Here is a 25,676-nt window from a genome sequence, read left to right on the forward strand (position 1 = left end):
CCAAGATGTTCAAATACCAATTACCACGCAGACTTCGATGGATGATGGTATATTTAAATAGACCTTGTTTTTGAAAGGTCAAAGTCTGTTTACTCTAATCCAAAATTAATTAAGATCTATGATGTAACTATACATAAAAACCAACCAGTTGCACATTAGGTCATTGCGTTGCGTATTTCATCATTTGCAGTCCTTGCGTAGACCTACCTGGCAAGGTAACTACATTGTATACACAGGCCAGTCGCTGTAACAACGTGACAGGGCTGTACCAGGGTGGTGCACAACAACAAAGCAAGCACAAAGCGAACATGGCGATTGCGTTGAGTTTTGATACTTGACATCATTTTTGTCACCTCAAACTCGGTAAAGATAATCTTCATTAATTAGACCTCATTTCTATGCTATCGATATTGACATACACAATTCACAACTTTCCGAAAACGAAGATTATATGCAGCATGTGCGAATGTAGACAGAAAGATCCGTCTGTCCGGAGGACTCTTTTATATATTGCCATTAACGCTGTCCTCCGTAGACAGACGGAAGGTTGCAGTACCCATTGCTGTGTGGATGTTCTTAACCACTGTCTCTATGGAAAATTGGGTGAGGTACCTCACCCTTCTCGATTGCGTCTAATTCACGGCCCTAGGTCGGCAAATTTAAGCTTGCATGGTGAAATTATCTTTTTAAGAATACGTTACACTCACCAGATTAATGAATAATCCAACATTTCAGGCGAATTTTCAACGTAAAACACAGCCTGTCGCGTCGTCACATTCAATCTGCAGAAACATACACTATGAATCTATTAGCCAATCACATGCGAGGTAGTTTCTACGTGTTTGTTTTACTAAAACACGTACCTCGCATGTGATTGGCTTAGCAATTGTTACAGATTCAAAATGGCGACTTACTGCTCGCGAACGGCGATGTTGCGATATCGATAAAATTTCTGCATTAAAACCGAGGTTATGTGAGTATTTCGATTGCACAATGTGAGAAATTTATCCCAAATATTGCTGCATAATGTGTCATGTCATGTCATACTTGTTTGAATGTAAAATAGCTGTCTGAAATTTGGTTTATCGTAACGTTTGATCTGTGCGCGACTGCTCCACACAGGAGCCGCAATCATTGACTTCGGTCTGTATACGGAGGGGATCCGTGAAGCCAGACGCAGTCTCCGCGGAACATTCCCCGACGGACAGATACAGACCGATCTTTCGGTCAAGTGCGAATGGTACATCGTCTTTCACTGATGGCCATTTTGAATAATCGGGAGTTCACGTGACACACACACATGAGTCAGATCTTCAATAATCTTCAGAATTGAGGGATGCAGAATAAACAGAAGAAGAGAGAGGAGGAAAAGCAGACACAAAGAGTAAGACATTCTATGTCATCTGCAAAATGCAAAAAACACACCATAAAAACAATGTTTTGACAATATCCCCCAATACCTTGCAGTAGTTTGCTGTAGGCCTACACATACACCTGTATGAACCTGTAAGTTTGATATTTTGGGTGGTCTTTTCTGTTACCTGTTGCAGCAGCCAAAATATGTTGTATGTTTCATGTGAGCTGAAGCCCCAAGTAAGCTGAAGTCATGTGTATCTTGTGAGAAATACTTGGGGTCATACACGTAAACACAAAGATTTGTCTCTTCCAAGTACTAGTACACGTCAGCCGCAAATGTACAAAGATCCACAAAGTAGGCCTACAGTGTAGTCAGGTGCTTTAAGTATCGATTTTCAGTCATTTTTTTTTTTTTGGTTGTTGTCTAGAACTTCATAGCATGCTTCACAGATTAATTTTTCTTTTATTTTCTCTTTCTCTCTCTACCAGGACACATGATTTATTAGCCAAGCCTCGTTTTGACTCATATGTTTGAAAGCTCCTTTATTTTTCTTTCTTTGACTCCCATCCCTACCCCCTTTTTTACTTTCTAGCATTTGAAATTGATCATGAGACTGTATGTTTTCCCAGTTCCGCAGTAGGTTGGATCAATGCAGTGAGATGTGATGAGTCTGAAAAAGAAAATTAAAACAACACACCGGTCTACCAAAGAATTTTTGTTTGGGATTAAGTACTGAAGGGATGTGTAATTGTTGGCATACATACTGTGTTTTTCGTGTAGACTTTTATTTTCATTTTTGACGCTCTGAACATCCAGACTGTCACATGCATGAAAAAACAAACAAACAACAAAACAAAACAAACAAACCAGCAAATGAACTTTTACAAAACAAAGCAAAACTTAGAAACATCGGTATAAAGCGCTATATACAAGTAAATGTTATTCATTATCATAATATAGATCAGGCATTAGTATTAAATTCAGCATATTAATGCTGTAAGCAGACACTGGAAATGTAAACTGTATGAAAGGTTACAGCAGTACATGTACATTTTGTACATGTACAACTGTACACTGCATATCAATAGGTAAGAACAGTGCAGAGACTTTAGATCATGGTGGTCTTTAAAAATATTTTTGCTGCACAAAGTAAAGAAAGTGTGAGTCATGATTAACCGCTGTTACATTTGTATAATAGTTAATGATAAATCACTTTTATTCTAAAAACATTTATATAGTCCTCGATACAAAAGTTTGTAAAGCAGACCAATGCACATTCTTCCACAAGACTCAACTCTGTCTTGAACATCCACTTCCTGCTATACAAAACACTATGCGATCTAACATGTTGTACCACTTTGGATGTCACAACCACAACCTGAAGTACAGGTTGTGGGTGATTCCTGATGTAGGCATAGGCTTCTTCAAGTTGTCTTTTTACTCAAGATCAGTAGTAAAGGATCTGGGAGCCATCAGACCAGGGCACAGCGGTCAGTGCAAATTGAACAACACACTTCGCACAGGCTGCTTTAATCACCCTTCATCAGAGAGATCCAGCCTCCTACTGTAGGCCTATATCGTCGCTGGGGTGACAAGACCTTGTATCTGAAACTTTGGTGAAAATGTCTTTTTTTTTAATTAATGGTCAAATAATGGGTTAAGTGATGTCCTGTCCAAATCCTAACTGTCTTACTCCAAAAATGAAGCCACCACGGCATGTCAAAGGAAAGGCTATCCCATTCGCCACAGTGCTTTTGCCGCCATGTTTTTTGGCTCTCCTGAACATTTGACATTTTGTAGATACGAGGTCTTGTCGCCCCAGCGACGATATGCTCTCACACTGTGCATACAACTTGTATACCACTGCAATTTAGGTTTATTCCCTGTCATGTTTTTTTACTTTGACCAGGGGTCGCACTTAACTTTTTTTTTTTACTAGCCAGGCGGACTACTTAGAATAAATTTTGACACTGAAGCAATATTTTGGCTAGCCAGACGGACTAGTAACTTCAGAATTTTATGATTTTTAGCTAGTCCGACGTGATTTTGGGTGGCCAATGGCTAGCGGACCATCGCCAATTACGAACCCTGCTTTCACTGGACATGATACATTTACTGTACATTTTACTAAAGATCGATTTGTGCTTTGTCTACGCACCATGTCTGTACTTCATGACACTCCATACAGCTACTCGCCTCAACCACCATCCCAGTATGTGGGCATACACTGTATCATGAAGGTCATACCAGTCACATGACTGCTATTTGTCTTTCGTCCTCTCTTGTTTCTTTGTTTGTTTTGTTAGTTTGCTCTTGTTAAAAACTCAGAAGAAGTGATTAAAAAGAATCAAGTATTTTTTTTATGGCCCCAAACAAAAAGATTGCTCTGTGCATCCCTCTTGATCACTAGCACAGAGAAAGAAAGTACAAAGTCATGTCTGGACTGAGAACACCAGCTTTGCATACGTACACAATCATGAAAGGAAAGCTTTTTGCAACATCTGTCACGATTGAGCCTAGCAAAGTGGACTGGAGTGGTTACAGGGAACAATTCTAGAAGTCCCTTTCTGCGTCATTCGCTGCCATGCCTTCCTATTAGTATGCTTGGAGTCGTCACCAGTGTTTCGAAGCCCCTCTCAGTTTGACCACAGTCTGTAGCTAGCTGTATCTGGCATCAGTGCATGGTGCATGGTATTGGGGTGGATAGGAGGCACATTGGTGGGTAGCGGCTGAGGCTGCGTTGGGTCGAACCGGGGCAGAGCTCGGTGTGGTGGTGAGCCCTCGCCTCTGACCTCACAGCTTGAGGCCATGTTATCGTGCGGGGTACACGTTTAGTCTTGCTTGCGTGTAGTCTACAGCGCAAGAAGTATTAACCAATTCATACCACCGTATACACTATACTGTGTGCCTGTTATACAAAATGCACAATACTAGTACGGTATCGCGTACATATTACCAGTCATTACGGAAGTGAAAGTACCGTGCACTTGCAGACAATGAGGTTACATTTTGGTGAAAATTGTCAGTAATCTCTGTGCATGGTTCTGTCTCCTACACTAGCAGTCTTTTTGTGTATGTTTATGAGCAAAAAAAAAAAGATAAAAAGATAAACGATAATGATGATGCATACATTTATATTGCCAATGCAAAGGACTGTCTAGAAATGGCACTGTACTTTCTTACAAAATATCTTGACAGGATTTTTTTTTTTTTTTCCTGAAATTGTAGTCCTCCCGTGACATTTTTGTCTGTGGTTTATTTTTTCCCCTTTATATCTTCTTGTATATGATGATTGAGAGCTAATTCTTAGAAGTGTTGTGATATTTCATCAGACAATTTTCCCCTTAACTAGATTTGGGCTTTGTCAACCCAGGATTGAGGACGAGTCCGGAGTATACTCAGGCAGGCATCTATGGGAAATGCTTGTTTTGATAGCAAAATCAGTCCGTCCTCAACGGATTAACCTGTAGGAGAACTTTACCTGAAGAGAAAGTTAATTTGATTGAAAGCAGGCATATGAAACCAGCAGGCTATTAGAAAATCTGGGGGAAACTATGACAAGAAAGTAAAAAAAAAAAATGAGAAAAAGAGAACATGTAATAAATGCTATCAGTATTAAATGACTACGATGTATACATGTATGAAAGTGTTGCAGTGCCAAGTTGTATCATGCCCTTGTAGTGGTTCCTAATAATACACTTTGTCTCCTAGTCGGACTCGCACTGTACGCTGCTGTTACACTGTATCTATGTTTCTTCTAGATCACATGTGTGGCTCTGAAGCTATATAATGTGAAAATGATGCTGTTTTTAATAGATAAACTTTGTATGGCCATGACAAATACCATGTAATCAGCATCATACAAAGATTTGTACATTTCGTGATGGCCATGCCTGTCATATGAATTGCAGGGTTCGAAATTGGCGATGGTCCGCTGGCCATTGGCCACCCAAAATCACGTCGGACTAGCTAGAAATCATAAAATTCTGAAGTTACTAGTCCGTCTGGCTAGCCAAAATATTGCTTCAGTGTCAAAATTGATTCTAAGTAGTCCACCTGGCTAGTTAAAAAAAAAGTTGAGTGCGACCCCTGAATTGCCATAGGATTTGGCATTATTAAACTTGCAAGCGCTTGAGCGGTCACAACTTTCCTATTACAGTTGTACTAGTAACTTTGTTCCAGTGCAAAAGATAGCATGCAGTTGGGAAGATGTCGATGTCATTATAAAACTTTGCAGTACAACATGCACTTCTGACAGGGCTAAATGTCTGTCTTGCTTTGATGAGGTGTTCGCTGAGCCGTAGCTCTTGTTGCACTGCTCTACAGCCACATAACCTTCCCGCATGAATTCCCCTTGTAAGAGAGGAAACATTATGGTTTTGATTGTTCATGGTCATTCCCAAAACCTCACACAGCCCCACCCCACCCCATCCCCCTGGCTTCTTCATTTCTAATCTCCACAGTGTATAATGGCAGTGGAGCATACGTTTCCCATTAGATGGTCGAATAGGCTCTGTCCCACGCATCATTAGCTGGACATAGAGTAAAGTCGGCATCACATTCAACTCCTAGTCCTATGAGAGTGTTATAACAGCTCATGCTTACAAGACATTGTAGCAATTTGAGAAAGAAAGGGAAAACATACACTTGTACTTATGTGGAGATGATGTATATTGGTAAATTGTGTCTCTTTCCACCTCCCTGCTCTTATTATGCTGTGTAATACACATTGTATAAAGCCAAATAGTGGAGGGACCCTATCACATTCTGTGCATACTACAGCTGTATCAGCTTCAATACTGACTACAATATTGTAAATCTGTAGTTTGTTGTTGTACAGTGATGAATAGTCATCCATGAACTTGCTATGATTTGCATGCAGCACAGGTTATCGAAATTGGCAGCTCTTATATTAAGTTATCTACTAGTGTACATTTTGTAGGTTTCATTATGTATATTGAACCTGTATCTGTACATTGTATACAGTAGATGTGCATCATACTGAAAATCTGCTGGATTTACAAATTACACTAAGTACGTGCACACGTTTGGCAAAGAATTTTGAGCCAATGTGATATTCTCAGCAGTCAAACACTCATTCACATTTGTAAAATGTTTCACAAGATAATCTGTCAGTGTTTCCATTAAAGGGATAGTATAATTTTCATTGAGATGGGGCTTCAGGTTTCCAACTTTTTTTGTGTGTGAGATAATGAGTAAATCTCGTATGAAGTATGAAAGAGCATGCAATTCTAAGATTAATTCAAAGTTTCTATGATGAAAATTGGTTTTGAAATAGCTGAGATATCCCAAAACAAAGAGGACCTAATAAAAGGTGGAACCCACTTTTTATTAGGCCCACTTTGTTTTTTACTTTGTTTGTGGATCAATTTTGTACCTCGGCCATTTCAAAACTGATATTCATCAAATAAACCTTGAATTCCTCTTAGCATTGTATGCTCTTTAATATTGTATTATTTAGAGGTTTCTGATTATATAGCAAAAAGTAAATATGATTCACTGAATCATCCATCTCAACCAAAACTATACCATCCCTTTAAAGCTAAAAGCCTACCGTACATATTATGCTACCCAGAGTTTGGGGTACATGTATAAATGGAAATAATTCTGTAGGAGTCTGTGAGGACAGTGTCCCGTATTATAGAGAGCAAACAGCGAGCGTGTACCCGGGTGGTTGATAGGAAAAGTGGAGCCAGAATTAGATGGCACAACCGCTGATATTGGTCATTGATCGACCAAGCAGTGGGCTTGACATTGAAAACTGGTTTAACCTCATTGAGATGGATTGCCCACTTCGTCATTCAATGCCAAAAAGAGGAAATAACTAATAAAGCAAAGAGTTTTGGCACCAAAACCAAGAGCAAACAGGCCTTTATTTGTTTTCGGTACCATACTGATGCTACTGAAGGAATTAGTCAGCATAGATTTTGCATAGATTTTGTATTTTTTGTCCTCAAATATGTTTTGAATTTTGTTTTTTACTGGGTGTCAACAATTTGTAGATGACATGGCTTTTATATGATACCTTTTTTTTTTTTGTATGCCAGAGACAAACCCACAAAGATCAGAAAACACAGAATTGAACAAAATGAAGTGCCTTTTATACAAATTTTTTGCAAACATTAAACTAAACAGAGCAGATGGACGTAACAAACAATATATTGATACGATATATACATGAAAACAGTACAGGATGTACATATATATGCATTTAAATCTCCTCCATCGTAGGCTGCTGTCCTCTGTAATCTACATTTTGTATGAATAAGCCATAAATCCACATTATACAGTACAAACGTAAGTGATATCACAAATGTAGGTTGAGCGTCATCTGTACTCGTAGTTTTGCTTTCTCTTCCAGTCATGTGAACATTACAGATTTGGAGATGGAGATGCAAGTACGGAGAAATGAAAGAGCTACATTTTATGGCTCATTGATCAGTCAATCAAACGCCGACACGGCAGAAATAAATTCCCGCATTGAACGATTCAAGTAGCATTTGCGTAGGAAGTGTGTTTGAAGCATTGGATTATATTTTCCTGCATGTAGTACACCATACAATTATACGTAGTGGAATAGCCATCCTGATAATGCAAAGTGGTACGGTTTAATGGAACTTCTTCCCTCCAAAGATGGAATGAATATGGATGATCGTGAAAGCTAGCAAGCATTGGGATATTTTTACCACTTTGATTCAAACTGAATTGATCCAAAATCACTGGTCACAAATTTCTTCAGGAAATGTGCATTATGCATGGGTGCATTTATAGTCCAGAGTGCTCTTGGCAGGGGATACATGTTCAGCACTGGAAAGATAAAATATGATGTAGTATGCTTGTGAATGTACAACATACATACGCTTGAAGAGTCCTAAAAATTGCATCACTATTATACTCACATGTGGCAGAAATACATGTATAATGGTAACATATCCCATTTCCACAGATGTTTATTCAATTTGGTGTCAATCTTTGACAGTTTAATACAGTGTACACTTTGCTGCCGAGTGTTTTCACTGACTAAATAACAATGCTTTTGTAACATTTATTGATAATGCAAAAAACGAACAACAAGGAAACAAAAACAGAACAAAGATGAAAAACCCACCCAACAAACCACTAAATTGATTTTTCAATAGGAATAAGGTCTTTGCCAGACTTCTGAGAGCTTGTGGTTGCAAGTTTATTGCACCAGAGGTGTAAATTTTAACCCCTGTGGGAGTGTAGAGTGCAGTGCACTTCTCAAAGAATGTACCCTTGTACCATGTAGTTTTGTTTTGAGACACTGAAATTTCACTTCTAGAAGGGCATTGTGTGTGTGTGTGTGTGTATGTGTGTTAGTGTGTGTGTTAGAGTGACTGGGTCACCACATGTGTGCCAGTGATAGAACGACGAAATGAGTCATTTTTATGTTGGATTTACTTTCATAAACATTTGCAGGATGGGATCTTTGTCCTTTTCTTGCTACCAACAATAAAATAAAGGTGGAATAAAGGCCTGTCTGGTTCTGGAATCCATTTATTGTCATGTCACATCAACTGAGCCTTGGAAATGCTACTTAATCAACAAGGGAATCTTAAATTGTGTCTATTTTTTTTTTACCCCCTCCATTTGTAGGTTGAGAGCTATTATTGAATTGTGGACTTTGATTCCAGTGGCTTTATGCAAGAAACATAATCAATTTCCATGATGATAATAGGATTTTTGCATGAATAAGTTTGAATATGTACCAGGTTGGCAAAGTGAACAGCTGTTTTTCAGAATACTGGTTTAACTTTAATGAGCAAAAACCGATTCATGAGGAATAGAAACATTTTTGTTCATCCCTAATACCTCAAATAGGAAAACTTTTGACATCATTCTGTTCTCATGTAGAAAGTGTAGGCATCATTTCTCATTTAGAAAGTGTAGGTACATTTGTATCATTTCTCATTTAGAAAGTGTAGGCATCATTTATGTGTAATTCTGGTAAATTGATGCCCGTGAACTTTTGGCGAAATGACCCCCTTTTCTCGTGGTTAACATGGAAAGTGGCGGCGACTCAAAAAATATGTTTTGCGAGCTCTTTCAGCTTTCCGCCAAAGCGGGCTGCCTCTCTGCAAAGACTGTGCTTTGACAGAGTGATGCGTCTAGAGCCTTGTCTCGTCACAGCGAACCGCAGACGAGTAGAGCTCGTCATTTGCTCTGCTTTTGATATCTTACTCGCGTGGGTGACCCCGTCCACCCCTCCTCCCCCCCCCTTTCCATTCCATTCCATTCCACGTGCGGAGCGGGGTAATTTGATCATTCATTTGATGGCATCCATTTTTGTTTCAGACTGAGCCTCCCCGCGATCAATGTGATGAATTTCTCCCGGAGCCAGCCGAGCTCCGGTCACAGCACTTGCCACAAATCGTCGGCAAGAGACAATTTTTCTCGGTGATTGCACCCATACCTCCATCCCTTTTTTCTCGGCCGAAAACAGGCTCTTCTGTGACTGGCTTGCGGGTAGGAGGTTTTTTTTTTTTTTTTTGGCCATCACTAGCAGCTGCTAAATTGGCAATGGAGATGTGTGTGGGAGAGAGAGACAGAGAGACAGACAGCAGACAAACGACAGACAGACGACAAAAATGAATGAAGACGAAGGGGAGTGGGTGGGTGGAGAATAAGATATTTACTGCTCATCGTTCAGGGAATATCTTGTAGGGTGCCTTCTGCTGCAAAATTGGAACATATTTCAGCGTGAAAGTTTGCAAGAATTTTGCACACAAGTGAAGTAGCACAAAAAGTAACAGGTGGAAATGTACTGTAAAACATGATATATTCCTGGCAGGAATTTTTCACGAATTGGAGCCGACGGCCTTTTTTGTGGCATGAAATTTTCGCGAACTGCCACTGGCATTCAATGCATATATAGTGTAGACAAGAACTTTCGCACGCATTTTAATTTCGCGAATCTTGGCGCTTGCGAAATTTGAATGCATGCGAACATTCCTCGTTTTACAGTATATCCTGAGAAATTGTACTGATAGGCCCCCCCCCCCCCCCCCCACACACACACACACACAGGGTTCCATGGACCAATGTTTATCGGATGTGGTATATTTTTTAAACATCTTTTGACCTTTACAAAATAGAAAATTAAATGAGAACTGGCATCTTTATTCTCTGTTCTTTCAAAATTAGCGAGGCTGCATAGAATGCTTTTGTACATTTTTTTTTTTGTTGTTGTTGTCATTACTGGCATGAAATCAGTACATGTTGCCTAATGATGTAGAAGTTCATCATAGGAGATTTGATTAGTGTAGGCATTGTACAGCATATAATAGAAGCCTTTCCCTGACATCAGGTCTGCCCAATCCACCATCCCAGGTTTATGTGCTCCAGTGGGGGGCTTCAATGAAAGCAAGCTCTCAATCCAGGAGTCTTTTGATAGGCACTCAATGGGGGATTATTACAGTCACCTGTGTGTGCAGTAATTAGGCAGATTAATTGACACTGTAGTGTCATCAGCTACACACACAACCACACACACAACCCACACATACAGTATACACACACACACTGAAACAAAGTGCATGCCTTCAAAGCTCAGACACACACAGACTTACACCAACACACCAATGCACACAAATGCACACACAAATGCACACACACAACACACACATTTGTACTCAAACATACACTTTCTGTAGTGCATGCAATCAGATCTAGAGACACACATGCACCAACCAACACATGTAGACATACAGTACCTACATACATGCAGTAATACAAACACATAGATCCACATTATACAATGACAAACACAGACAGACAGACACACAGATAATGCTATCAAAACATACATACACAGTGCAGTATACCAGTGGTGAGTATCCGTCACAATACACTGTTCATTCACACACACACAGACACACATTCATATATACAGCTGTACTCGTGCTTGTAGTCAGTTGTATCATTACGTTGCATGCCTCATGTACATTGTACTTGTACTCTGCCCAGGTTGCACAGCTTTTTGTGCAAAAGTGAAATATTCCAGGTCGATTTTTTTTTTCTTTTTGTAATGTTTGGATAACTCCGTTAGGTGCTTTCTTAGTCATAGCCAGTCCTGCTATTGTGTACCACAGAATGTGTGGGATGTGTAGTGGGCCTGGATTTTTTTTTTTTTTTTTTTTTTTGGGGGGGGGGTAAACTTCAGTTTTGCCCTTTTTCAGCCCCCCTTTCCCCTGCAGTGTACAGTACAAGTATAGACGCTACACTAGCCAACAAGAGAGCTCGTAAGTCCCCACTTTACTTCCCTAACAGTTTTCGATACTGGTGTCAGACACTGGCGTCCAGCGCAAGAAACATTGGGTGGTTTGTTCTGAGGCTGAAGGACACTGCTTTCTGTGGTTGGTCCAGGGAAAATAGACCGCACACAAAAGAAGCTAAATATTTATAGGGAATTGACAGGGCCCTTTGTAAGAGAGAGAAGAGAACTCCAGCTGAATGTTTTTCAGTGTAGATAAAGAAAGGGTGTTTAGTTTGTCATTCATTTTTTTCCTGCCCTGCCCCCCCCCCCCATTCAACCAAACTGTTTTCCATATATGATTGTGTAGACTAATTAAGATTGGAAAGGTGCCTTCTTGCCCTATGTAACTATATGTATATATCATGGTTGTTCCAACATGTTTGATTGAATACTGTAAAAACAATATTTTCACGGCATGAAATTTTCGGCAATTGGAGCTAACGGCCTTTTTTGCGGCATGAAATTTTCGTGTGTTGCCTCTAACTTACAATGCATATGTAGTGTAAACAAGAACTTTTGTGTGCATTTTAATTTTGCAAATCTTTAATTGGCTCTTGCAAAATTTGTGAAATTAAAGTGCATGCAAACATTCCTCGTTTTTACAGTAGTGGTATGTATTCATGTGCATGTGGTGGTTGGCGTGAGATAGAGAATGAATAAGTTCTACCATTATTTAGCAACATTTGATATAATGATACAATACCAATTCTGGAATTGAGCTGTTTGCCAGACCATTTAGAGAGACCCAGAACATCCCATTTGTAGAAGTGTACACACAATGATCTGGACATACTGTATGTGTATCATACACAGCATTGGCAGCGACACTGGTAACACGCTCATGTGACACATACATCGTCACGAAGCAGTCCCTACGAATGCGTAGAGTTTCATTTAACAAATTATCTTCGAGGACGATAAAAACCATTTTAAAGGGACTGTACAGTACTGGTTGAGGTGCGAGTCAGGTTTATAACATTTCTAAGTGAGATATTAAATGACAAACCTCTTATGAAATATGAAAGAGCATGTAATTTTAAGAAGGATTCAACATTTATTTGATTAAAATTGGTTTTCACATGGCTGAGATATCCAAAAAAGTGATAATAATAAAAGCCGACAGGCCACGCCTTTTATTAGGATCTCTTTGTCTCACCTTGTTTTTGGATATCTCAGTCATTTCAAAACCGATTTTCATCAAATAAACTTTTGATACCGGTACCCCTTAGAATTGCATGCTCTTTGACATCTCATAGAGTGGTTTCTGAATATCTGCACAAAACGTTAAAAAGCTAAATCCTTACCTCGACCAGAACTGTACACACCCTTTAATCTGAGAAAAATGTCTGAATGAGTCCCACCTGTAATGACCAGTGTCATGGAAATTCACTTTGTAGTCAAATTGGACAGTTGCTGCTGGACAGAAAAAAAAAAAGTTTCCTTGAATAGTCTTTCAAAAATACATGACAAGCATGCTGTGTGCAAGTACTTAGATTTGTGTATGTTGAAAGATGGCAAAACGGTTTCTAGTGCTACAGCTGTACGCTGTTCTGCAGTTAATGTGCTAAACAAACATGCGGGGGATCTCCAAGTGATAGAACACATGTTTAATATGACACAGCACCTGAGAACTTTTCCTTGAGTCTTCCATTGTGGGAATGATGACCCGTAAGTGACCTTGGTCCTGGGGAATGTGAAAAGCAGTTGTGCTTTTAGATACAAGATGAAAATCAAATGATGTCAACTCAACTTTCAGAAAAATCAGACTCAGAGAATGGATGTCGATTTGATTATTAAACAAAGTTCTGTACGTTGGATGTGAAGCATAATATAAAAAGAACAACAACTATTGATTCACAGAACTAAATGTCATATAAACAGAATAATCATACATCATAAGTATAGATAGTATGTGGGACTAGTAAGTTTTACTTTATGATTACTTTCTCTCTTTAATTGTATACTCCTTTTATAAAAATGTGAATGATATCCGCGTTATTTGGTCATCAATCAGAGCAGGACCAGAGTAGTCTGTTTGTATTTGACGGTTTAATTATCCGCTGATATGGCGCATCGTGACCGGGCTTGGAGTTATAATCAAAGTTACAAAATAAGTACTTATTGAAAGCTGAACTCAAAGTTATGACGGATTGATGTTCAGAGCAAAATCATGCCATAAAGTTCTTGTAGTCTTCCAGGCATTAAACATGCCATGCCTGCACAAATATCTAGTTATGTTCATGTATGAAGGGATTGCTAACAGTGTTAAGTTTGAATACATTATTATTTATTATCATATCATAATCAAGGAGAACGAACCGACACATTGCCATTTGACACCGCAGCAGCAAAGGCTAAGCCTCGGTAAGAAACCGAAACCATCGGCAGGTAATAACTAATATGGATGGGCAGGAGAAATGACTGCTGCCTGTCTAAAATGCGACATTCAGTCTGGGTAGACATACACAATCACTCTCTATCAAGTACGATGTAGGGAAGCCATAGTCTGTGCCTCAGCCATCTCAGCCATGTCTTCATACATATGATTTGTTCATTCATTCATTCATTCATTCATTCATTCATTCATTCATTCATTCATTCATTCATTCATTCATTCATTCATTCATTCATTCATTCATTCATTCATTCATTCATTCATTCATTCATTCATTCATTCATTCATTCATTCATTCATTCATTCATTCATTCATTCATTCATTCATTCATTCATTCAGTCATTTTCCATCTCCGACAGAAACATAGAAATATGAGAATCTACAGAAAATAAGTGTATGCATTGACAATGGAATATACAAGTCTTCAATTATGGTAACAATGGAGGTGAAAACATGTCAGGAGTACATGTGAAAATGCTGGAAATGGGGAGGAATGCTAAAGAAGTCATGCATGTTCCTGTCCCCCAAATCATAGTATGTAATGATACAAACTATAAAGGAATCTGTACTCGCCCTCTCTAGGAGAAAAGTTATAGAAGTTACATGATGAAGACGTGCATGGAATACTGTATTTGTGTAGCAGGGATCTTTGCCTGATTCGTATAGATGAAGTCTTTTTTTGTCCTTTTTTGGGGGGTCTTTTTTTCAGATTTTTCTTTAAAGGACTGTGTCAAGTTTTTGTTATCATTGTAATTCTCTCTCGTGAACCAGGAAAAAGGAAGTCTGGAAATCAGACTATGCAATAGGGAAGTTTATATTCCGCTTGCGATTCATCCTCATAGCTGTCTGTGGTTGTTTATGGGAGACTCCAGTCGCGAGGCGGTCACCGTAATCAACAAATCAAGGTTACCTCAGATTCCACTCTCATGATTGTGTTGATTGCAGGAAAATTGACCCCATCATTACTATTCTTGTTGAGATATGAGCATATCATGAATAGGGTAAGAATATTTAGATAGTTTGCTGTATGGTCAAAATTACAGCCCCACGCTACATATGTACACGTGTAGTTACTCAGACAAGTGGACCTGTGGGTTTGTACTTTGTAGCTCTCCAGTGTGTTTCTAGCAACCTAGGCTGTGTGGAGAGGCAGTAGTCAGACAAGTACGGGAACAGAGTCTGTCCATCTTCCCAATGGTAACACACTCAAGGAAGTTTTGATATGAGATCAATGCATCTGCACCCCCTTGTATTGACAGCACAGTTATCGAGTAGCACAAATCATGTTGCAGGGATGTACTGCTTCGCCTACAAAATGTGTACGTGTAGTCCCTCTTTGGTAAGACAAAGAGCACTACATGTGGTTTCATAGCTGTCATGTTCGGTTTACCATTTGCATACAATCTACTCCTGGTAAGATCCAGGGGTGCGTTCCAGCACTCTCCTAAAGCAAACTGTACCGTACCGTACTTGCGCCAGAGGAGCGCTCGAACGCTCCTAAAGTGTACCGTATCGTACTGTACCAAGCCAAAAGTGGACTACTTCCCAATGTGCTCCAAAAGCGTACCAAAAGCGTATTAAAAGTTCGCTGTGAAGCATGCGCGTATCATGCGCATATGTCACAGTGCAAAGACATCATTCTCTTTGTTCGGGACAGCTGCAAGTAGTTCAAGCGCCAGGTGAATGACATTCTTGCTACAAAAATGCTTGACCTCTTCTAAAAAAAGCCCATGAGGTTGTACGCTTTCTCAACAGAGCGCTCGAACGCTCCAAAACTGAGATGGTATGGTACGGTACGCTTTAGTTCAATTCGCTTTGGTTCACTTAAGAGCGCTCGAACGCACCTCAGGTTTCCACTTTGATCATTACCCAGTTTTACCCTTTGCATACAATGTACAACTCCTCCAGGAAAGATCCAGGTTTCCATTTGCCCCCAGTTGGCAGTACTCATTGGCAACGTAGAGCTCTACCCTACCAGCACTTCTACAGAGAGCTTGGACAAGTCTGATCCTTGAACTGTTATGTGACCGACAATGTTACCCTTTGAAGACCAACATCCAGAAAGCCTATCAATATTTTATGACTTTTATAAGCATAGCGCCCAAGAGACGGAAAAAGTTATGTGGAAACCCCATTTAATTTTATGCATTTTTTTTCCTTCCACAGAACATAAGATATTAACAAAATTACAAATGATCTTGAGTACATGTTGGTTGACTACAAGATGAAACTTCAGAGGTATAGGTATGTAATTAACAATTTGAGAAAGTGTATTGAACGTTTCAAATCACACTTGCTGCATTATATATGTTGTGAGACGAAAAAATGGAGGGTTCCACTGAAAAGCAGTGCTTGTATACTGTGGACAGCTCATGCAATTGATGCAAAAACATAGACTTCATTCCTGATAAAAGTAAAATATAGAGTATACTGTTATTCAAAAACAGGACAGACATTACAGGATAGATAAGGCAGGAAAATACAAACACAAACGTACCGCTACAAATATGAGAGATTGTGTTGTAAAGGCCTGCATGATACTAATAAGGAATCAAACAAGGATGATCAAGAAAGTGACTTGGAATAGCTGGTGATTCAGCAGAGCTGTAAAGCTGTAAACAGAGAAAAATCAAGTACCCCGTTTTGTATTTTGTTACACCGAGATGGGGAGATTAGAGCCACACAAGGAGCAAATGTAAGTTTCAGTAAAATTGGACAGTGAATGGAAAGCTTTATTATGGAACATTGGATCTAAACATGCTTTTACCGAGCAGTGATGGTGATTGTATCAGCATCTATGCAAATTAGGTTAGATGATGTTGATGTCATCACCTCATGAGTGTGACACTGATCCACACACTAATCTTTACTAAATATCTAATATGAATGATAATCAGTTAGAATGTCCTGTATCCCCTTTATACAATCTGAATATTGTAGTCACCTGATTGTAGTGTTGTGATGATCCATTGTAGCATTGCTGACTATTCAGGGGAGTAGGGGTATAAAACCGTACTTATACTGACATATGTAATAATAAACCCAAAACATGATCTTTTAAAACAATGTTTTGCAGTACAAACTTCAAAGAGTGCCTTGAGGTAATGAGGTCATCACCCCATCTAATTTGCATATATTTTTGGGTGTGGCCAATATGGTTGTTTATCAAACAGATGACACTTCAAATCCTGTGACTTTCTTGCATTTTGTCTGTAAAGACAAATGAAACTGCTGCTATTCGATTTGTTATTCTATCGTACATTGTATTTTATGGAATCACATTTTCCGACAGGGAAACATTGAACTTTTAGATATTAGCACACATGGTAGGGAAAGAACTTTGTGTAGCCTGTATACAGTACAGCTGTATCTCGCAAAAGCACATTGCACTCTTCTGTATATAATTTTTTTTTTTTCTCTTTATCATTCAGAGAACTGGTGAGGCACAACCTTTTGCAACAATTGCACCTCCTGAAAAGAGGAAAAAGGAAGGGGGGGGGGGAGGGAGATAAGCGGGTATTGTTGCCTATAAGTCTTGCGTTTCATAGCTGAGGGGGACACAGTACAGGTGTACAAATATAATGTGAGGCAGCCAGTCATGGAGGAAAGAGGGTGCATTGTTTTCCCTCCCCTTTTTATACCATGTGTACATGTATTGTATATTCTATTCCCCTTTGGATTTGTACAATTTCTGTGTGTGTGTGTGTATGTGAAAGACAGTGTATCAGTATGTGTGTGTGTGTGTTACAGGAATACACATGCCTTTTGTACTTTATTTCAATTGGGAGAGGTACTAATTATGTGGTAGCTACAGATGTATGATGTGTTCTATTGCCATGCACATTATTATCAGTCCCTCTTGCTATTGTTATTACACTGTGAGTTTTTGTATGTCCTAGATATGACAGGTGTGAATGTTCATGGTATGTTATGTGTGTTTGTGTGGTGTATGTGTGTGTTCCTGTGTTCCTGTGTTGTGTGTAAAAGTGTGTGTGTGATATCATGTGTACTGCTTGTATGTTAAATTTGTATGTAGGACTATGGCTATGAATGCCTTCATTCAAGAGGGTGGGGTGATGGTTTATACTGTGTGGTTCTATTGTGATGCTAATGGACAAAACAAAACAGTGTCCACATGATCTTTTGTGGAAGTGATTACCTTTATGCTTATCTGTACATTGTTGCATTTGTGTGTTTATGTCGACAGTTGGCTTGCACTGTAAGTAGTGGTTCTACAGTGTGTGTGTACACTGCAATGGATTGACTTTGCTGGATCATTTTAACTCCCTTTCAGATGGCCGAAAAACCTCTCTTGTAATCGTGGTTGTAATAAAGAGTCGTGATTGTAATGGAAATACATGTAATTCTCCAGAGACTCCAACTCTCCCGTTTTCGACCTGAGATCTCCCGCCGAAAACCCATTTTTGCAAAATCTCCCGTTCTCCCGGTTATGATTTAATTTCTCCCGCCCTGGCTCTGTGTCTCCCGTTGGAAAGGATTTCTTACTTATTGCTATCATATGTTGAAAAAATAAGCCTTAGCTACATAGCACTAGAGAGCATCTAGAACCTGGGAATTTCGCGCTTCGCACCCATCACTTGGAATCTCCCGTCTGCTAGGGGTTTCAGGCGGGAGAATCTCCAGATCAGAAGGTGCTTTGAGTTGGAGTCTCTGATTCTCACGTATGAAAGCAAATTATTGTACTCAACAATTTTAGAGTCTTGACTTGCATATCGTGTGTAGGTGTTTTCAAATCTTGATTTACTCGATTTGTGGTTGGCACTTCTCATCGAAAGGCTTGGCCTCGAAAACATGATTGCAGAGGTGGAGCTTAGCCCAACCCTACAATGTACATTACTTCTGCCCGCCTACTGACCACACGAAATGTAGTGCAATCTTGGCCTGTGCTGCACTAGCAAGCACGCGTAAACTGGCGCATTTTTGTCTGTCCATGTTGTGCAGATTACACACTAAGTTTAGAAATGGTATGAAACACAATGTTTGAAAGAATTTTGGAGAGCTTCTGTTACGGTCTTTTCTAAAAATCAGTATGATTGTGACACAAAAGTCACAAAGATGAAACACAATGTTTGAAAGAATTTTGGAGAGCTTCTGTTACGGTCTTTTCTAAAAATCAGTATGATTGTGACACAAAAGTCACAAAGATGTACGGTATACTGTGAAGCAGTCCATACGACTATGACTCGACAGCGTAGTCCAACACACACACCTCTGGTGTTTGCTGCAAACCCTGTCACCACCACACTACACACAGCTACACGTATATTGGCAGTGGGGCACAAATCAAACAGCTATGGTTGACCTTTGACCTGACGGGGTCAAGACACCTTTCTGTGGGTAATCCCACCACAGACAGACACACACACAGGACATGCACACACTCACATGCATGTGTGCTTGCGTAGAACCAGTGCTAACAGGTTGGTGCAAACACTGCGCACAGTGCAGCATGGACAATTGTCATGGACTGTGTATGAAGGGGGCCCTCCCTATTGTATGATAATGGGCAGTGTGTTGTTGCACTCTAAATAGAGTTTAGTGTGTTTATTTCAAGAATGGGAACCCCCCCCCCCCCCACCCCACACACTAGACACATAATCTGAGATGAGTTCAGAAACATTTTAATCCACCTAAAACGTAATGGAAACTGTACAGCACTACATGATGGAAGAAAAACTGGAATTATGATTGAGTTGCTACATTGTATCATTGAAATGAATTACAGTGTACACATGGGGGAAAATTATGAATGTCTTTGTTATTATTTTTATAGTCATTACAATGAATTGTTTAAGGTAGATTTAGTTTGTGTCAAACATTGGTGTACAAATAAGGTCATGGCTCTTCTTTGTGTAAGGCAGCCAAAGTTGTTGTTTTTTTTTTTTTGGGGGGGGGGTGGATTTTTTTTAAATCACATGGTGTGATATGATGTATTCTTGGTTACGTAGACTAGTCACGTTGAAACTTGACCGCGCAAACTTGCAATGGACACGTTTACAAAAACTATTCCACCTTGACATTGGTGTGGTGTGTCTAGGATTATATTATAGGGTGCAGTCTTAAAACTTCATTTTCTTATTTCATCTGTATGTGCATTATATTAAAGGACATTTTCTGTATTAAAAAGCTTCATGTTTGAATGGGCAGATACAGTACTTTCTTGCATGAAGTTTGCTTCAATGGATTCTACATGACACTTCTTTCTTTTGAAAGAAAAAAAATTATAGTACTGGCAATACTGTAGAGAGAGCAAAAGAAGCATATTTTAATGTGAATTTAGATATATTTTTTTCTTTTTCTTTTTTTTGGGTGATTTCCCAAGCGACACTCAGGCAGTTTTAAACCCCATTCAAAGCAAGCCTCGAACACTGTGACACATTTCTCTCTGCTAGCGGCTGCCGGTGGTATTGTGAATTGAAATTGCAGCCCCGGGCTGGAAAGGTGCCACATGTAGCCGCATTGCTTTTTAGATTGGACCGTTCATGAATAGTGTTCGAACTTGATGCCTCTCGTGTGTATGCGTGTGTTTGTGTTGCTTTATTGCCGAACGTATCATCGCCCGGAGTTTTGATTGAGTCTCTCTTCTCTTTCTCTTAATTAAAAGGCGTGAGAGGATCTCTGTTCTGATGAGTGTCATCCGGGGACGGTCTAATAAGGACACCTCTCCATCTCAATATCCCCCCCCCTCCCTATCCACAAATCTGATATTAATTTAATCAATAAAAGCAGACGGACAAACAAACGAACTAACAAACAAAACAATTGCCTTTGCAGCCACGGGTGTGTAGTTGATTCTAAAAAAGTTTAAAGTTTGTTAGGGTGAAGGTGATGGTATAGAAAGAGTTTCAAATCTTATATGGCACATAATTCAAAAGAAATCGTCCTCTTGTGCGCTGAACAAACATAATCATGATAACCCCATCCGATACACTGTAATGTGGCACATGGTAATATATAAATGAAGTGCAGGTGCTGCACATGCAGAAGGGTGATATCTATGGAAGCTTTCGTATGACTGTGTCAGTGGCCTCAATACATAATTCATAGGACCTTGGTAGTTGACATTCTGCTGTAATTATGGTGGAAACGTTTGAGACCGGCTTCCCGAAAAGACAACCGGGGAATTATCCAGCTTCATCAATCAATGTTTTATCCTCTGTGGTTTTGATCATGTGAGGAAGTATAAAGTACTCACGGAGATTGGCCAGAATTCCCCGTTCATAAACTACGGATTATTGCAAGTATTGTTGCTGTCGTTTCTTTCCTTTTTGACTTGCTGTGTGAGCTGTTATTTTCGGTAGGGTTTGATTTTCGCGATATTCGCGAATTTTGGGAGTCACTGTTAGATCGCGAATTTAACAACACGCAAAAATGTCGTAATGCACTAGGTAAATAGTACGTGCACACCTACGATAGCCTCGGTGTTGATTCATGGGAATGACATCTCGCAAAAATGTCTGTGATCTCCTTATTCATGAAAATATTTGTGCGCGAAAATAACAGATTAAACAGTAGATTATATGCCCTGCAGACGTTAGCACCCTGCCAACAAATTGCACAGTGTGACTCGTAATATACAAAGTATGAGATATACTTTTTTCGTTCATCATACCATGTTTAGATTTATGTGATATTTATACTAAGGAACACCTGAGTTCTGTACCTCACTACATTTGTCTGCTTTTGTAAAATATCAATTGATATTTGCTGAAAGGCACAAACGCAAAAATGTCGCAATGTACTAGGTAAATAGTACGCTTACGATAGGCTCGGTGTCCATTCGCGGAAATGATATCTCGCAAAAATGTCTGTGATCTCCTCATTCACGGAAATATATCTTTACGCAAAAGTAACAGCTTATACAGTTATAATGCCCTGCAGACTTCAGCGCCCTGCCAACGAATTGCACCATGTGACTCATAATATAGGCCTATACAATATAAATTTTTTGAGTGTGTCATGTCATGTTTGGATTTCCACTGTATATGACCTTTATACTATTAGGAACGCTTATGTTCTATACCTCACTACATGTCTGCTTTTGCAGTTAGTGAACTTTATGTTGCAAAATATCAGTTGATATTTACTGAAAGCGCAGAAACAGTAAGGAAACAAACCAACCATTGATTCTATAGATATACTGCAAACATAATCTGTTCTTACTCAATACTCCTCACACATTTCTACTGTAACGACTGTAACAGTACATACAGTAGTATGGAGTACACATGGGCACACGCACATCATTTTAATAGCATGGGTGTACCACAAAACACTTATCAGAATGTACACATCGTGGGCGTGCACTGGGTGCAAAGATGCATTGTACCATGCCATGCATGAGATACATGTATGATGATTAAGGAAAATATTTTATGGCGATATCGAAGCTGGGATATAATACTTCATTTTGTACGTGTTATATGATAATATGGCTCCTGCAAGAAGTAAATGGGCTGTGGAATTATGGTAGCACGATCAGTAATCCGTGCATGATGTACACACAATACATTTAATGTGCATTGTGATCCCGGAGCAAGTAGCTATGATATATTTAACCATGGAGCTACTGTTGTAGCTCTGTGATGTAAGAGATCATAAAGTCTTATAAATATGTAGAATGTGTGTTAAGTGTGTATAATGTGTATGTGCATTTTGTGTGTGTATGTGTTGTCACAAATGTACACACTAGTAGTTATGTACACACGTGTACATGTATGATGTACTGTATGCCTGGCTGTTTTAATGTGTATGTATACAGGTGGACCAGATTAATGGAGAACATTCTATGTGGTATAGATATAGTACATACAGGCTGACCAGATCAGTGGAGAATTTTCTAGGTGGTATACAATGTAACTACACAGTACATGCATGTAAGAGGAAATACATTATAGCTCACTCAATCTAGAATGATTTCACCCATTCCAGAAAGTTCTGGGAAGTGCTAACATATTTGGCTGAGTGAGGCACTGTCCCTGTAGCCCAATGTGATTGGTAGTTATTCTTGGTAATGATGTTTTGTACATAGTTAGGCAGTGAGTCATCCAGGTTTCCTGGAACTTGGACTGGCTAGTAGGTTGGAGAGAGTTATAGAATGTGCTAGAAGGGGGTGAATGGATAGTATATAAGCCAGAGAAATTCTGCAGTAGGCAGAGTACCCAACACCTCTGCTCTGAGAGTTACGTCACTTCTGGCTCTGAAGCGACTTGTTATAGTCAGTCCTGTGTTACCTGCTGACCTGTTATGTTTGTGGAGATACTTGGCCTGGGAGACATTTTGCCTGCAGAGAATTAATGTGCCTTCATTGGACTCCATATTTTAATGTCAACGGACATTGCTACGGCAAAGCTGTGACGGGCTGGATTCCTAGGTGGACAATATTAAATGAATCATCATTCAACGCATCAACTGGATGTGGTCGTCACAACATTTGGACTCTGCACGTTTCGCCGTGGACGTATATCGTGGATTTTACCCCGGATTTATAACGCGGACTATTGTAACCTGTGCCTCTGGATTTACGTCGAAGGAATCATTCATCGGTGCATCACAGATCATTCATTTGTGCATCAAGCATCGTATTTGGACACTACCAGGAAACTGTAGGGATTTCGTGATTTAGTGAGTAAGTGATTCCATTACTGACTTATATTTGTTTCTAGTGATCATTATTGTACTGATGTGAAAACCGATTACGAGTCTGTACCCACAATATCACTGTTAATAAACCGCCTGAACATCAGTTGATTGTTTCTTTTGTGCGATCATTCTCGGAGTGATTTTGGTCGTAACAAAATTGGGGGCTTGTCCGGGAAGTGAATTTAAGCCAAAACTTAGAATTTGGAACGTTCCGGAATCCAGAATATTGGTACAGACAAAATACCGGTTGACTTGGTTGTTCAAGTGTATATTGTGTGTATTACATTGTGACAATGTCAATCAGTACAATGGATGTTCAGGCATTTGTTCAGAGGACAGATTTGTCCCTCAAAGATTTGCAAAGGTTACGCAAATGTGATTTGACCGCTGTTGCACAGCATTTAAATGTTGATGTTCCACAAGGTGCAAGAAAGGCAGAGATTCTTGACTTAGTAGCTGGTCACATGGAGCTCAAAGAAGAAATTGACACTCCAGATCGAGCTCAAATTTCTGATCAGACACGGCTTGAGCTTGCTAAATTGGAAATAAAGGAGAGAGAAAGAGCAAGGGAATTAGAACTGGAGAAAGAGAAGATGAGACTAGAACTGGAAATGAAGGAAAGGGAAAAACAAAGAGAAATGGAAATGAAGAAATTCGAAATGGAGCAGCAAATGAAATTGCGTGAGATGGAATTGACTCATGCACAGACTGTTGGAAATCGTGAAAGGGCTCCCTCTGAATTTGATTTGGCCAAGAACATTCGATTGGTGCCAAAGTTTGAAGAAAACAGAGTTGATGCATATTTTGTGTCATTTGAGAAGGTGGCTAACAGTTTGAACTGGCCACAGGAATTTTGGCCCTTGCTCCTTCAAAGTGTGTTTGTCGGCAAAGCAGCTGATGTGTACTCATCTCTCTCTGAAGAGCAATCACGTGACTATGCTACAGTCAAGAAAGCAGTGTTGAATGCTTATGAGTTGGTGCCAGAGGCGTACAGACACAAGTTCAGAAATTCGTACCGAAAACCAGGCCAGACACATGTGGAGTTTGCTCGTGAAAAAGAAATGATGTTTGATAGGTGGTACAGATCCCTGAAAGTGGATCAGGATTTTGATAACCTACGTGAGGTTGTTCTCTTGGAAGAATTCAAAAAGAGTGTTGCTTTCAGTGTGAGGTCACATTTGGATGATCACAAAGTGACAAATTTGCATAAAGCAGCCTTGATGGCTGATGAGTTTGAGTTGACCCACAGAAATGACAACAGACCACCTTTCAGGAATTTCTCTGGAAACAAGAGAGACAAAAATCAGTCGAGCAATCCAAAGAATGCTGGTCCTGAAAAAGGCACAAGTTCTGAAACTTCATCGGCACCAAAGTCTCAATCTGACAAAGGGTCCAGTACAAGTGCAAATGTCATCAAATGTTTTCACTGTAACAAGACAGGGCATGTAAAGTCACAGTGTTGGAAGTTGCAAAACAAAACAAAGAAGGACTTGGGATTTGTCATGTCAAAAAGTGTCCTACCCGAAAACAGTGTCCCGTTCAGTGAAACACAGGCCATTGAAAGTCAATCTCCCAAATTCAAAGATAGGATGAAGCAGGTGGATGAGAGCTATCATAGCTTTTTGTTTGATGGTGAGGTGACCCCATGTACCTCTGGTGAGGCAGGTAAGCCAGTGGTCATCCTGCGGGATACGGGGGCCTCTCAGTCATTGATGGTGGGTGGTGGTATGACTTTTCCACCAGATAGTGCAGTGAATGCAAAAGTCTTGATTCAGACTGTTGATGGCAGTTATATGTCAGTGCCACTGTATAGAGTGGATTTGAAGTGTGACCTAGTTTCTGGTCCTGTTACTGTTGGAGTTGTTCCTGAGTTGCCCATGGCAGGCATTGACTTTTTGTTGGGGAATGACTTGGCTGGGGACAAGGTGGTTGCGTCTCCAGTTGTTTCGGATAAACCAGTGGT

At 39.7% G+C, this 25,676-nt stretch overlaps 2 protein-coding genes across 2 annotated transcripts in view; one reads left to right on the plus strand and one right to left on the minus strand.

The window, feature by feature from the left end:
- The window catches only part of LOC139737762 (3-oxoacyl-[acyl-carrier-protein] synthase, mitochondrial-like), a 105,489-nt gene that overhangs the window by 35,063 nt on the left and 44,750 nt on the right, over positions 1-25,676 (minus strand). The window lies entirely within an intron of this gene.
- LOC139737763 (uncharacterized) overlaps positions 1-25,676 on the plus strand; it is a 180,068-nt gene that overhangs the window by 894 nt on the left and 153,498 nt on the right. The gene's annotated exons all lie outside the window — the stretch shown is intronic.

This window comes from Diadema antillarum, unplaced genomic scaffold (assembly GCF_040938485.1).
Source record: "Diadema antillarum isolate AM-2024a unplaced genomic scaffold, OU_Dant_1.0 seq00000704_RagTag, whole genome shotgun sequence".
Classification (NCBI taxonomy): domain Eukaryota; kingdom Metazoa; phylum Echinodermata; class Echinoidea; order Diadematoida; family Diadematidae; genus Diadema; species Diadema antillarum.